At 46.0% G+C, this 16,259-nt stretch overlaps 1 protein-coding gene across 1 annotated transcript in view; it reads right to left on the bottom strand.

Moving 5' to 3' along the window:
• The window catches only part of LOC119381538 (Down syndrome cell adhesion molecule-like protein 1 homolog), a 52,896-nt gene that overhangs the window by 28,275 nt on the left and 8,362 nt on the right, over nucleotides 1–16,259 (bottom strand). The gene's annotated exons all lie outside the window — the stretch shown is intronic.

Here is a 16,259-nt window from a genome sequence, read left to right as displayed (position 1 = left end):
CGTACTTGGTGCATTGACTTAGCGAGAAAAGTAAACGGCAGGATCGAAGCTGCTGAAACATTTTGCCGTGGCAAGAGATAGACATTTCGTCGTGTACCCCCCCCCCCCCCTCCCCCGAGAAAGCTGTATTCCCGCTTTGTCTGGGGACGTAGCCTCCAAATAAACGTTCCAGCCTGTATACTCGCGGACTACTTTTCTGGCAATGAAGGGAAAGCTACGGGGGCGAAACGTCTGCACATGTACTGCTACGCGAAGTAGTCCGGTTTGGCGCGCGTCTTGTAACGCCGTGGAAAGTGATGGCTAGCGTTGCATTTCGACGCAAATTCTGCTTAGCGTCTAAGGTACGGGCACAAGGCGCGACTTTTTCACGCCCGCAGAAACGCAAAGTGACAACGTATAAAGTAAAAGAAATACAAATATCTCGCTTGCGTGCACTGCGTTCCGTGTGGAAAAAGGTACATGTAGAAAATGAAGAACTATTTTGTGTATCTCACGCAGAAAATGGACGCAATTGTGGGGCTACATTCATTAGCGGTAGAATACGTGCATTGTGGCTCTGTAGCCTTCGCTTCATTGCCAAGAAAAGTTGTCCGCGAGTATATAGTACCTGCGACCTATCCGCGATGCGCCCGCCTATTGCGGCGAGATCGACCTATAGGGGCAGCATCGCCCCTGTGTTTGTGATATCGTCGGCCGTGCGCTGTGTGTAAGTGTACGGTAGAGTTACTGTATATGCTACCTTTAGGTAGCAGAGTTGCGCATCTGTCTTCCAACGCCGCTAGCAACCATGCATTGCGGAGAAGCTGCCGCCTGGGGCAATTTTTTTTTATTTCTCGACGCCGCCGCTGCAGCGAACTGAATTAACACTAGCCATCGACAGCCAATGTTGATCGCCGGTCATCGACACGCCACAGGTAATCGGCGACATGGTAGGCATGTCGCCTGCAAAACGAAGTGCGACTTCACCGCCTAGCTGTGGTTGCTAGCCGGACCTATGCGCAACTCTGCTACCTAAAGGTAGCATATACGTGACTCTAGTGTACGGTAGGAAGCTCATGTAGGCTCCCTAGTACGGGGTTACTGTTTCTGTGTCGTCATTCTGGCTCCGCAAGTGTCGAAAACGTTTCAGTTTCCAAGCGAAAGTATTGTTCGGTTCCGCAATGCACACGTATGCACAAGCCAGAGATAAGTTTCATTCCTACCCCGGCGACGCGCAGCACAGAGAGTGGCTTGTCAGCGTCAGAACGGCAAGGCGCTTTGCGATGATGCGTAGCAAGCACTTCGATCACGGTGGGTTGAAGCGTTCGCTGACGAAAAATGATGCTTAGTCAAATAAGCTAACGCGTTTGTCACTATCAGTCCGTAATATGTGCATTGATGCTTTCTGTATGCGTAATTTTTGCGCGCTACGTGCGTGAACACTGTTGTAATCCGCAAGAGATCGTGGCAGCTTGGCCATTGCAAACAGTCATGATTTACTTGCGCTTTTGCGTACTTCCGCAAGTAAATCAATTGATTCTCTAAGTATGCAATGCGGCCTACATCCTCCTGCGCCACCTTCGCAGCGAATGCAAGGTTTGTTCTGCGAGTCCTTATAAGCGAGCGTCACCTATCCTTACCTACTCTTCTTTGCGCGTTTTCCGTCGCGCTTACTCAATTACGAGAACCGTTCTCAGGGTTCCGAAGTAGAAATATATAAGCGCCGAAACTCGTCCAGTTTGTGCATGAACTCGTGCAGAGTAAAAAAATATCGTTTCGCGAGCCAGAAACGGACGGACCATAAGCGATGAACGAGTATCCGAAAGCGAGCTGATGACCACAGCTCATATTGATTATTTGTTTTGTAATCTTTTAAACGCATGTTCCATAATGAGTGAGGCCTGATACAGCACCGAAGTTGGAAGTTACCGTAGCGCGTATTTTATTAGCATAAGCTGCGTCGCAAGGGGCGATTCAACAAATTGCAGTACGCGCCACGAACAATTATATCCGAACACTGTTCTCTCGTTGGTCAACGTGACGTGAACTTTTTTTTTTTTTGTATTTGCTAAGCCCGGATGGCTGGAGGACAAGCGTATGTGGTTAAAAGCGACAACCGTATGTGGTGCGGTCACATTAAACGAATGCTTCTCGCATCGCCACTTAGAAGAAAAAAGAAAAGCGATTGGCTCTGCGAGCTTCCATTACAGAAGGAAATATGAGTTCACTGAACGTCGACCAAATCGTACCCGTGGCAACTTACATCGCGAATTCTCCAGCAACAAACACAGGACACACTGCTGCTGGAGCGGCGGCGGGCCACCCGCATCCACACTTCGGGGCTTCGTCCGTTCTCCGCTAGTGCCGACTTTTTCGATCTCGCGGCGAATAGGGGCCACTGAAAGCCGCGTAGCGGCGGCCGTTGGAACCGGCAGCGGGTCGTGTAGCACACGCCTCCTTTCACTGCAAGCATGACAGAAGTGCGCGCGTGCGATTTGCCGCTTGTGCGCGTCCCAAATAATTAATCTTGCGGCGACAGTGTGCGCAAAGGAGCCGCACTTTATAATAGTGGACATGTGTCCGTTGTCACAGCTGTGCGGGGACGACATTGTCACCATACGCGCCAAGTGTTTGCCACAGACAAGCGGCAACATGCTTCCTGCGAAGTGGAGCTCATCGTAAGTAACACCGCTTTCTTTATAACGTCTCGATCACTAATGCCTGCATGCGTTGACGCATGAACCAGTTTTTTTCTCGACACCATTAGCTGGTTTACGTGCAATGTGTTTATATAGTAGATTTGAGGGAGCGCTGTCGCACCGGCGCATGGATTTCACGGTCAGCGTGGTAAAAACTTTGAAACCAGCACAATAAACTTGTGGAAAAATATCTCGACAGTTGCGCTTTTTATAATCGGCTCCACTCAGGCGTGCGCAGTGTTCGCATTCCAGTGATCGCATTCCAGTGCATCAATAGGTAGAATGCAGCGATTTTGTGCAGCACACGTGTGATATTCCACAGCGCTCTTGTAAAGGAGCCGTCACCTGCGCCGCATTCTCTGGCATTGCGCTTCGCGCCATTAGTTTTTCAAGGGAGCTACGCATCGCGTGGTTATCAGTAATAACAACCTCAGGTGCATTGTAGCGTCTACAATGCTGGCGAGGCGACCAAGTGTAAACGTTGTAGCGTTCGCTGAAGACGTAGCGACATAAACGGAGACATATAAAACACGGTAATCGTTCTACCATGCCGTAAACAAAGCGCGATGCTTACATTCTGCGTCGGACAGCCGCAATTCACCGCCGCCGTCGCTCTCGCTCATGAAATAGCACCGGAAATTGTAAAAGTGCGGTCCTGGCGAGTTTTTGTATGTGTTTGAGCAGCCGACACGCACCAGTTATTTTTCGACATCGCTGAAGCCCGACAGAGGTCGTTAAATCACGATGAAAAACACATCCATCCTTGAACTCGCGTAACGCTCGCGGGAACACTGCTCGCCGAACCCGCCGACGCTTCTGAGCCGTGGCGGCAGATGGCATCGTCGGCGCTTTGCGCATCGCCTTACACCTACCCTCTAGGTTAGAAGCGCGTGCACTAACAGAGCAGAAATTCTTTTTCACTGGAGCCCACGTTCTGTAAACTCTGGTGGGCGCGCGCACATCGGTGCTCTTCAAGAATAAGAACGATCGGACACGTTGGGAAGCACGTTATAAAAGAACTGAGAAGGATCGAAGTGACTTCAGCGCCTTGTACCTACAGCATTGCTCAGAGCTACAGTTAGATTTCGCGTGGTTCGGACAATAAAGCCAATCAAGAAATTATTTATTTATTTTTATTTATTTGTTAATGCTATCAACCCTCATAGAGGGTCATAACAGAGAGGACAATACAATACATACATAAAAAATGTACAAGATACATAAAGTTGCGAAATATTTGGCACTTCACAATGAAAACAGGTATTCCCTTAAACAACAATTCGGAATTCAAAATAACAATTAAAACTTCACTGACATTGTTCAAAATATATACAATGAACATGAGGTCGCTTACATCATTTGGCATTGAAAAAAAAAATTAAATTGAACAATCTCGTAAATGTGCCTCTACAGCATTTCGAAGTCGGTGACATCGTTTAAAACAACACTAGCGTTGGTAGATTGTTCCACATTTCTACGACATCTGGGAAGAGAGAATATCGAAACGTGTCAGTATTTGTGTTGGTATGGTTTTATGAGGCAATCGTGGTTAGTTCGGGGGTTTCTTTTGCCTGGGGCGTGTAAATATTTGAGCTTATCAATCTTAAGTTGATCGTGAATTATTTGAAAAAATACCTTCAGCCTATATTTTTTCTCCGTAGTCCAAGAGGATCTCAGTTGCATCTGTAACATCAGCGTGACCGACTCCTTCCTTCGGTACGTTGAACAAATAAAACGCGCCGCCAGTCTCTGTATTCTTTCCAGCTTCTTCTTAAGGGTCACTTGATGGGGACTCCAAACAACGGCTGAATATTCCAGTATCGTCCTAATGAAGGTGGTGTATGCAATATGTTTTACGTCACGCGAGGCACGTTCTAGTTTTTTCCTCATATGTATAACTTTTGATAGGCTGTCGTGCAGACGATATCTATATGTTCATTCCATGACAATTTTCGCGTAATTGTTACCCCGAGATACTTTAACTGGTGCGCATTCACAACAAGTGTCCACCAATGCCGTACGAAAAGGAATGGATAGTTTTCCTTTTGCTGATGTGTGTATATGTAGATTTAGAATAATTTATTGGCATTTTCCATTTCCTAAACCAATTATCTAAATTTTTCAAACATTTCTGAACTTTGAGTTGGTCGTCTAGTTTGGTAATTGTGGCGTAGATTAAGCAGTCGTCTGCGAAAAGTTTAACGTGGACACCCTCTTCTGCCGCCACGCTACTGATGCGATTGATTAGAGGAGAAGCAATAGTGGTCCCACTACTGAGCCTTGGGGCACTCCTGAAAGTACAGCTAAAGGATCTGATACATGGCCAGCCAGTTTTACTACCTGCGTACGGTTGTTAAATATGCTTCAATCCAATTTATTACGAGTTCATTTATTCCTGCATTACGTAATTTGAAGATTAATTGGACATGGGGTACTTTATCAAACGCCTTCGCAAAATCCACGCAAACCACATTAACATGTTGTCTTATATCTACAGCACCCGCAAAATCATGAATTGTTTCTATTATCTGTGTCACAGTTGATAACCCGGTCCTGAATTCATGTTGATAAGGGTACAGCAAAATGTTCTGATCTAGAAACCTGAGTATATGTTTTGCTATTATATGTTCGAACACTGTGCAAGTAACTGAAGTAAGTGACACTGAACGGTAATTTGTTGCCTGTTTTCGGCTGCCTCCTTTAAATACAGGAATAACAAATGCGGTGCGCCAGTCTTGTGGCAGTGAGTGCGTTGTATAAGTTTTTGAAAGATGATAGTTACATAATGTGACATCCATTCTGCGTATCGCTTGAGGAATACAGTAGGTATATCGTCGGGACCGCTCGATCGTATCTAATTTGAGTAGTTGTTCAAATGCGCCTTCCCTAGCTATTTCAAGGGTTTCCACTCGAACAGTCGGGGGAATTCTTAAGGCTTCTTCCGTACTCGCTGTAGTTTCTGGTGGGTCAAATGCAGACTGAAAAAAGTTGTTAAAATGGTTTGCTATCTCATCCTTTCTCTTATAATGTCACTAACAACATGGATTTCATCAGCTATTTCTTTCCTGTCGCTAAAATACCGCCAAAATTTCTGAGGCGAAGACCTGAGAAAATGACTGAGGTTTTTTCAAAAAATGTTTGTTTAGGTGTTCCCAAAGTACGCCTGAGTTCAGTTTTTAAATTTCTCAGAACCACTGGCGACGTGCTCCCTTTACGCAGTCTCTTAATTTCTTTTTCATATGAATTATATCTCGGGTGATCCAAGGACTTCTCTGTTTCGTTTTTTTAACACGTGATGGAACATATTTGTCTGTGCAATAACTTATAACACTTGATTCTTGTCATAGCTATTCTACTGATTTTAAACCAAGGTGCTCTCGAATTATCAAACTGGATCTCCAAATAGTCAAGAATCGAAGTATCGTCAGCCCTAGCATATTCTAACGTTTACTGGCACATAGCTCTTCACATGTCTCATTGCTCGATCAAGACAGATCATCCTGTGATCCGATATACCATCTTCCACCATCACCTTGTAATAATTTAGTTTATTTGATAGGAACACCAAGTCTAGTAACAACCTTGACGTCGGCGTAATTCTGGTATCTTCGAGCACTATTTGTTTCAAATTGTAGATAAACATAATTTCTAGCATTTTTTCAGCGTTTAATGGTTCCCCACCGCTGTAGGAAAAATTTTTCCAGTTTATATGTGGAATACTAAAATCTCCAGTCATTACCAACCTGGTGTTCCCATTTACATGAGCACGTAAACATTTGTTCAAGGATTTCAGAAACTCAGGGGAGCTTGAGGGTGGCCGATATACAACTCCAATAAGAAAAACGGTACTTTCACAAGTAATTCTGCACCAGAGAGTTTCTGGTACTTCACAATCAATCAACGAAGCATTAAGAGAACATTTATTTATACACACCCCACCTCCACGTGAATACCTGTCTCTTTTAATTATGTTGTAATTGGGAGGTACAACACAATCATTCGGTATATTTCATGCAACCGTGTTCTGTTATTGTGGTTATGTGAGGATCGTGTGAAAGCAATAAGTACTCAAGGTGCATAGTCTTGTTCACTATACTGCGAGCATTGAACGAGAGCAATCTTAGCTATTTTTTTGGGTCTCTGAAAAGAGCTGTCTGGGCTATCGGATCCATTTGACTCAGTTGATGCAACGCGCTCACTTCGCTTGGTTGTATCAGTACCACGTTTGCCCGAGTGCAAATAGCGCTTGCCTCTGACGTCATCCCATGCGTATAAGTCATCGTTTATCCTGAGTTTATCCTGTACGAGAACCACTTTCGCACCCGCCTCCCTGTCCAAGGCAGCGCTTTGCCGTAACTTCTTTCGTATCTGCACTGTTTACAGGAGAACTTGCGTTTGGACCAGTTGGTGATGTAATGGCATTTTGAGCACAAAAAAGACGAGGACAGAGCGAGATACGACTTCACTCACTGTTTCACTGCACTGTTTACTTCGCATAGTCGTTGCTTATTCGGATCGAAGTTCCCTTAGTTTTGCGCAGCTTTAAAGGTGTTATCCTTTTCCTTGCTGTCGTAAAATTTTAGGATCAAGCGTCTTGGTTTATTATGGTTTCCTTTGCAGATCCGTGAATTTTTTCCCCGTAGTGACTTCTATGCCAAGAACTAAAAAAAAATGTCATTCACAATGCGTCTCTTTAACACTTGCGCAGACTCGTTCGCGCTCTCAGTAAGGCCAAACACAAGAGATTATTTCGTCTGCTTCTATTTTCGTAATCGATTAACTTGTCATTTTGCTCTCGAACGATGGTCTCCAGTTTTCTATTCTCTTTCATTTCGTCAAACATGGATAGTACACTTTGCATCTTATCTGTTTTAGCATTCCTTTCTGCAATTTCTTTCCTGGTGTCGTCTACTTTGCTATCCAAAGCATCTTGTTTTTCGAGAATTTCCAGCAATATTTCAGTATTCTTTGGGCCTGGATTTTCCTCAATCACCAGCCATCAGCAGCAGCAGTACTGACCGCAATCATTCAAAATAGCACAACATCTACGAGGGCACGGCAGCACTAACAAGCATCTATTATCACTGCGATACGTAAAGCTGTCACTAACCTGCAATAGCAGCAACGGCGTTTTAGACATCTTGTTCGCTAGCCAAGTGCCGTGTCCTCTGAAGCCGATGTGCTCGCGTTGTCCCTTTTGTAGACTGGTCGCTGGTGACATCACACCCGTGGCAGCAAGTCCAGAAAGTGCGCACTCCAAGCTTCCATTTCTGCAAGGTTGCGCATCGATTACGAAAAAGCAGCTTCCGTCGTCTTCCACAGGCATTCCGACGAAAAAACCATGGCAGCATCTGCTATAGCAGCAACGGCGTTTTAGACATCTTGTTCACCGCCAAGTGCCGTACCCTCGCGATAAGCTTGACGTGGCTGTAATAGGTCCATGTTTAAATCGGAATCATTTTGTCGATGGTTCACCTATCAGAAAGTTTCCGCAGACATACGATGTCGCATTTTACTGCATGTTGATGCTCATTCTGCACCCCCCCCCCTCCCCTCAAAAAGAAAAATAGAAAACTCACAGGCTCCTTTATGCATTCGGTTAAGACGACTCGAAAGGGAAATCCATCCTGTGTACTTATTTTACCGTGCACTTTATGTCACGCCAACGCTGCTTTGCTTTTAGAGGTGAAGCTCCTTATAGCATCACCTCGTCGTCGTCGCTCCATGCGGCGTGTCCCCGCCGTCGCGTCTCCCGTATTATTCAATAGATGGCGCTGTCCCATAGAGATGCATGCAACTGCGGTTGGGTGACGATATACTAGATGTCGCTGTCCCATAGAGATGTGTGCAAAAAGAAGAAAGAAAAAAAAGAAACAAAAAAGAAAAAAGGAAAAAGAAAGGAGCGGCACCCTGCACGCTAGATGGCGTGCAGTAATCGAAGCGGCGTATCGCTATGATTACTGCTGGGCGAAACCACTGAACATTTCACGGTGTAACCGTGATTGCTTCAGGAGCTTCGCCCAAGCTCTTCATCATTCACCCGTGGATATGCTGTAATTTTTTAAAGTTTATTTGGTCACGCGAACGCCTCAAGAACTAAGTAAACGCGACGCTCGCGTGGTCACGTGATATTTTCACTTTCTTAATTTTTTTATCCACTCGAACGCTGCTTTATGTATTTTTTTACTCCCCCGAACGTCGCAAAGACGAAGTGAACGCGCAGCTCGTGTTCAAGGTCATACTCACGCCGGCTTTTCGTTCAAGGTCACAATCGCATTAGACGTAAGGCTTTCGCCCTAATAACGAGAGCTATAGGCTGAAAGCCACGACTTTGCGACACTCTTCGTCTCCTAGTCAGTTCCGTGTCCATTTTATATTCTCATCGTGTGGGCTCTTACTATAACCCAATGAGGCATAAAAGAATTTAAAAATCGAAACTGAATTAATTATTATGCCTAAGGCAGACTTTCAAAAATAAAAAAAATGAAATAGATTACATTTTTGTTAGCATGCCTTTAAAATTTAATTTGTGGAGTACCGCAACGTTAGCACGCGCGTTTGCTGTTCTCACTGCGCTTCTCACATAATGAACGTTTCCTCGCGCGCTCAATTGTAGCCTACCGGACTTTAAATAACAAAGAAGCACGTCTGTTGGCTCAAAAGAGAGGATTCATTGTTCACAAGTGTAAGTAGGCCGCTGTTTGGCAGATAATGCCTCGTCACGGGCATATAAATTGAAGTTAACGAAAGAGTTGCAGAAAGTCCGCCGCTCCGGGACAGCATAATGACGACCGCGCGGTTGTCGGATTGTGAAAGAGTGTACGTAACGTGAATAAGTAATGAGCAGAGCCGGCTCAAACAATGCTTGACTATAGGAAAAGGAACTTTTATCCTGCATACTGCGTAAACACGTAGGCATGTACGTTTGCGTGTAAAACTGATAGCTACAACGATGATATGCTGAAACAAAGTGGAAATGTAAAACCATATTATCACATTATACCACATTATGAAATGTGAAACCATATTATGCAGGAAATGTAAAACCATATTACGATAATCATCTCGAAAGCGTGGCAGCTTAACTTTGACGATTGAAAAAGTAATGCTTAATTGTTCGCTCGCAGAAACCTGCACAGCTTGGCTGCGGCGCAGTGCGTCAGCACGAAACCCATCTGTGTCGGCCTTTGTAGCTCTTTCATGGTGTCGCTTTCGGTTGAAAATGCTTAGCGCATGTGTCTATTCAAGCACAAAAACAATTTAAAAGCCGCCAGATCCCACGCATTGTGGGAATCGGTATGCGAAGCAGCCAGCAAAGAGCTGCATACATCGTCTTATCTCTTATTGAGGAAATGCGTGCCACTCATAGTATTTATGCTCGTTACACAGTAACGTCGCGCCATACCAATTCGGGGTAGACCAAGCTAGCGAAACGGCCGCCAGCGCACCATGAGCGTGGCACGTAGTCATGCTGTACATGACATGCTTGTCATGATTTCACGTTAATTCGTGTTATTTATGTTCGTCACACTGTCACGTCGCGCAATACCATTTTGGGATAGATCAAGCTAGCGTAACGGCCACCAGCGCACCATGAGCGTGGCACGTAAACCATGCTGCACATGACATGTGTGTCATGGTTTTCACGTTAACTCGTGTTATTTATGTCCGTTACACAGTAACGTCGCGCCATACCAATCTCGGGGTAGATCAAGCTAGCGAAACGTCCCCCAGTGCACCATGAGCGCGCCACTTAAGTCATGCTGTACATGACATGCTTGTCATGATTTTCATGTTAAGTCTTGTTATATATGTTCGTCATACAGTCATGTCGCAAGATACCAATTTTGGTATATATCAAGCTGGCGAAACGGCCGCGAGCGCACCATGAGCGTGGCATGTATACCATGCTGTACATGATATGTGTGTCATGATTTGCGCGTTAGCCCCGCCACGGTGGTCTAGTGGTTATGGTGCTCGACTGCTGACCCGCAGGTCGCGGATCGAATCCCGGCCGCGACGGCGCATTTTCGATGGATGCGAAAATGTTTGAGGCCCGTGTACTTAGATTTAGGTGCACGTTAAGAACCCCAGGTGGTCGAAATTTCCGGAGCCCTCCACTACGCGCCTCTCATAATCATATAGTGGTTTTGGGACGTTAAACCCCAGATATTATTATTATGATTTTCATGTTAGGACCTTTAAGTTATGTTCGCCATACACTCTTGTCACGCCGTATCAATTTGGTATATATCAAATTAACGAAACGGCCGTAAGAGCACCAAGACTGTGGCATGTATATCATGTCGTTCATGACATACATATCATGATTTTCATGTTATGACTCGTCAATCAAGTTCGTCATACCGTCATGTTATGTCATATCAATTTTGGTGTACATTCCATTAACGAAACGAGCAGGAAGCACAGAGTCGTAGCGGCTAGAAGATAGATAGATGATAGATACGCTCAAAGTCGCAGAAGTTCGCTAAGAAATGCTTCGCATTTAATAAGAGAGAGAGAGAGAATAAGGATGAAAGAAAGGCAGGGAGGTTAACCAGGGCTGAGCCCGGTAGGCTACACTGCACTGGGGAAGGGGGAGGAAGAAGAAAAGTTATAGAGGAGGAGAAAAAGTCACTGTTGGCGTCGACGTAACGGCAGTTCTGCGCTTGACATCACAGGCGGTGAGTCAGTCCCGTGGCTGAAACTAGAGCAGCGCATTCGTTATGCAACTTGTATGCGCGGTCCCATGCAACCAAATCTTGACGGTGAAGCCATGGTGGTGCTGCTAGTGTTCTCATGCTACAGACTTCTGAAGGCTTGCGAGAACTGGAGTGATGGTCGAGCAGTTGCAACACGCTTCGAGCTATCGGTGTCTGCACCTTGCTCAGTAGCACACGAATAGCACTCACTAGGGTGTTGACCATGCCGACAACTTGTCTTTCTTCGTCCGTCAGTTCATGGGGTACCGATGAAGTGTCCCTTTCTGTCGAAGTCTGGTGTCGCTCATCAGGTGCATGCAGCTTTGGGAGTTCAGGCCAAGCGTCAGCTGCATTGCTGGTAGAAGCATCGTCCATAGACACGGCTGCGTTTGGTCTGGGTGGTAGAAACGAAGCGCCAGCTCCATTGCTAGCAGAAGCTTCTTTATCCTTAGACCCGACAGCGCTTGGCCTGAGTGGAAGAGGTGGAGACGGTTTTGAACGTGGTTGGTGGCAACGAGGCTTTGGAGGCTTTGGTGCACCGCCGGCGACAGGACCGTCGTCGCGTAAGAGGTGCAGCCGCTTCTCGGTGTGACAAGTCATCTTTAACCCTTTTCTTCAGAATTGCTATCTCCCTTCGAATAACAGGGCAATCCTTCGAAGATGCATCATGTGGCCCGTTGCAATTTGAGCATTTGAGTGTCGTGGCCTCGCATTTGTCCGTGGTGTGGTGCTCAGTGCATTGGGAACAAACGGTAGCGTTCCTGCACACACTACTCACGTGACCTAACTTCATGCACTTCCAGCACTGAAGCGGTCTTGGTACAAAAGGGTGAACTGCGTGTCGGAAGTGGCCCACTTTTACGTGTGATGGGAGTGATTCGCCCTTAAATATAATCCTTACGCATCGTGACGTCCCGATACGACATACACTTGCTATAATGGTGTCGTCTGACGCAGGCTTGATCAGGACTGGTAGGTCGGTGTTGGTAATGGCTTCGTCAACATCATAAACTACCCCAGTGCTCATTTCTTTGCCCAGCGGTATATGAGCGGACTTCCATTCCATTATGTTCTGTGACTTCGCGCAATGTGTCTAGCGCAGTCACGTGATTGACGTCAATCGCTAGGATGTTCTTGCGGCGGTTCACTCTGACCTCCTTTATTTCATTTGGCACCAGTGCCTCTAGCTGTACAGACACGGCTTGCCGGTTCAGACATCTCATGATGTCACAGGCGAGAACTAGTTGGCGCGAAGAGGATGGTTAATACCTCGGTATTCCGCGAAGATCCCATGGTGGACACAGTCGAATTGGCTGACGTGCTCAGGAATCGTCTCTTTGCCTTGCGGCTCCTCACCAGCTCGAAGGTGTCGTCGCCAGAATTCTCACTGCTGACATAGTAGTGCACCGTGTCATCGCTGTCATGTCGCTCTCGGCGCTGTTGCGCTTCCTGGAAGCAACACCCGCGGCACTCCGGGGTCCGATGGTCGCGCGGGGGGCTCCACCTCCATCGCACACCAGCACGAAACCGTACTTGACTGGTGAAATGCAAATTATTCACAAAAAAGCGTGGAACTCAAACAGTCGCCGTTCTGCCATAATCGCATTTAATAAGAGTAGTTTTAATAATCGATCTAATCGATTTAATAAGAGTTTCATTTACGCATTTAATAAGAGTAGATGAAAGCGGCATAGTTCTTGTGGTGTGCTCTGCAAATCGAAACGGCGCCTTAGGGCGTAAACCGCAATACCAGCAACGCTGCATGGAGAACTGGAAACACTACCGCAAACGATGTGTGAAGATTTTGAAACAAAAATTGTTTTCCAGTTCCGCTCTGAGCGAATGAACAGTAAGCACACAAAGTCCACATGAACTTCCAAGCCTGACCACAGTGCTATATCCTAACGAGCAACCTATTGTTCGCACGGTGATGCGTCGATTTCTTCGTGATGTACTTTCCCACAGTAGTTAGTGTGGCGCTTGACTACCGCACATGAGCGAACTTAGAGCACTAATAAACTGTAGCACGGAGGAAAGTTGGGCGAGTCGGCGTCCATTCATGGTGGAAGAGACAGTAAACGCTCTGTCCTCAGCGCTTGTCCCTGTGTTTTAACGCGACGGCGTTAAAGAGCTCGCTTCGAAGCAATTCCGGCGTCGGTGACAGCGTCGTTGGTTGTGAGCGAAAAATCATCCATCTTGTCCGTCATCGAAAAATCGAGAAAGATGCAAATAAAATAAATAAAAATCTTCGGGTTTGAGTGAGAATCGAGCCCGGGCCTGTCTGCGTGGCAAGCAGGCGTTCTACCACAGAGCCACGCTATTTCGTGGAAACTGCTTCGGGACAAAAACACTATACGAATATCATGTAGTGGAAGGCGTCTCCTTAACGCATTTAATATAATATTGCGTGGCAGAAGCGTAGAATCGCGCCTGGCGTCAAAACATGTGAATTGCGCAACGAGTGGGTGTTTTAAAGGCCCACCCATTACAAAGCGCTAAGGTATATTTAATCATCATCAGCAGCAAAACCTCACAAAGGGAACAGCTGCGTAGGTTCGCGTTTTGCCTTACATACGGACGCGTAATGGGTCTTTCGCTGAGTCGCAGAATAAATATGGCTTAGTGGGCACTTAACAACTGTACTTGCAGTAGACATTCTAGCAGACTTTGAAACGGCCAATGTTACGCGCACAGGCATTCGTTTCCTTGCAGAACCATGGAGGCATGCACAGAGAACCGAAGCGAGACAAGCAATTGGGAAGGCGATACGCACGGGCCGATAACACTATCACGTTCTACTCTCAAGCGTCCTCCAAGTTCTTGTTTGTCGATACGTGTTGAGGCCCCAGTATTTTTCCCGCCATGCAGTAATAACGGCATTCTGTGGTGAAACTTTATCCGGCTCTCCTCATAATCATCGTGTTGTATAATAATGCACGCAATGCAGCGCTGAGCTGGTGAGTGTCGTGGCAACAAGGGCAGATGACTTGTGTCAGAAAATAATTCCTCGAAGCTGTCCTTTCACTGAGAGCATGTTATAAGAGCTATGGATGAAAATTTTATTTAGCATAAAGTGGATCACCTATGTACAAGCAAGAGTCGCCATTAAGTAGGTGTCTTGACCGAGGAAATAATTCAGCATATCCTCGAGCTCTTCTATTTCATTCGGAACAGTGGAACTGGGGAAGAGGCCGCACTTTGCATTCCTCACGAAGTTCCAGACTTTATACTGTTCTGGGGATCTCTAGGAATCAGTATTGAGAACCTCCAGTCCATACACATCAACCTAATGCAGCTTGATCAGACAACGCATGATGCTTTTGCTTGCGCTCTGAAAACAATATACTGGCGGGAGCAATTCCGAACAACCTCTTTTCTGGCTTTACAAGGTAGAGCTAGAATCGCTTCCTGGCTAGGCTCCTTCCAGGAGGTTTACTTTCTATGTAGCGCTGTACCTGCTTGTCATGGTATAGTAAAAAGCATTGGCCAAAATACAACTTTTTTCTGGAGCTTCGAATTCCCGAGGTGGCTGCAGTAAGGAAGTGGTCAAAGGTTTCAATGAAACAAGGCGTTGAGCAATATTGTGATAGCCTGTTTTGATGTAGTGTGTTTTCTTAGATTACTTATCCTTGTGGTCGGACGCATGCCTCTACTTTACTAAGTGATGAACAGTGCTACCTGTCTACAGAAGAACGCGCTGCGTTTACAAAACGCCCCTGCACGTTGCCTGAGAGACGAAATTTTCGGTCCGGTGCACTTGTGTAATCGATGAAGGCACCTGGTTACGATAGTCACGTTCAGCGATCGTCGTGCACTACCACTGAAGCTGTGAGTAGTCTTTGTTCTTCTTCGAAGAGAATGCACATGAAGATATCAGCCTGAAAAGAAACGTCAATGGCCAAACCAAAGCTTTGTTAGCTGCCAAAACTCGTGCAAACCAAACTAGCCCAGACTTCTACCCCATGAGCTTTTGCTGTTTACAAACACGAAGACATTGACTGGCGGACTTTTTCCTGTTGCAGTTTTGTGACTTCTGTTCTGTTGTTCTAACTGGCTTGCTGGGAGAGGTTGAAGATAATATAACCTCGGCTACTCCATTTCTATGAGTTCGCCAGTGAAAAAAAGTACGAAAGTAAACAAGTAAAGAAAACACGTATAGCAAACTGAAACCAATAAAAAAAAATAACATGGGAATGAACAGTTCACTTGCGATTTGAACTACAAATGAGCGATAGACCTTGCAAGATATCAAGGTCGCCAAAAAGTCATACAGATAAAAGCTGTCGCTGCTAAAGGACCAGATTTTCTCGCAAATAAGCGTACCTAAATGAAATAAAAATTATTACTTCTCTCTTTTTTTTTTTGCGAGGTACCAAAGCTTGTCGCCGATAACCAGAGCTGGCGCTGTATATATAGCCACCTACACGCGCGGAGTTTCACGTCTGTGCGTTCCGACCCAGCATTACAAATGAAAGCTGGTCCCAACGGCACACCGCTCCAAACATGTTAACATCTCTCGTCCGGCCGTGTTTTGCCCGTGGGTCAGGAAAAGTGCGCAGCCAGCTCTTGCAGCCGGTAACTCTCGTCGGCCATGAGCGTCTTTGCCGCCTGGCTTGTTGTTACCTGGCCTATGTCCTTTCGTCTGTCTGTTCGTGTGCCTGATCGTGTCTCGAATTATGTTTTTTCTGCCCAGGCCAACAGTGTTGTTTTTACTGCCTCCGTATAGCCTCCGGGGCACGTCGCTTTCTCTGCGATATTTCATCTTTGCCGCTGCGTTTCCGGTCCCGTTGCTGTTTTCACCCTGCGTACTTCGTTTGTCTTGTGTAGAGGCGCTTACTTATAATCTCGCTATTTATCGGCTTGCGCAGAGGCTTCGTAT

The sequence above is a fragment of the Rhipicephalus sanguineus genome, chromosome 2, assembly GCF_013339695.2.
Source record: "Rhipicephalus sanguineus isolate Rsan-2018 chromosome 2, BIME_Rsan_1.4, whole genome shotgun sequence".
Classification (NCBI taxonomy): domain Eukaryota; kingdom Metazoa; phylum Arthropoda; class Arachnida; order Ixodida; family Ixodidae; genus Rhipicephalus; species Rhipicephalus sanguineus.
This window is presented reverse-complemented; position numbering and strand designations above follow the sequence as displayed.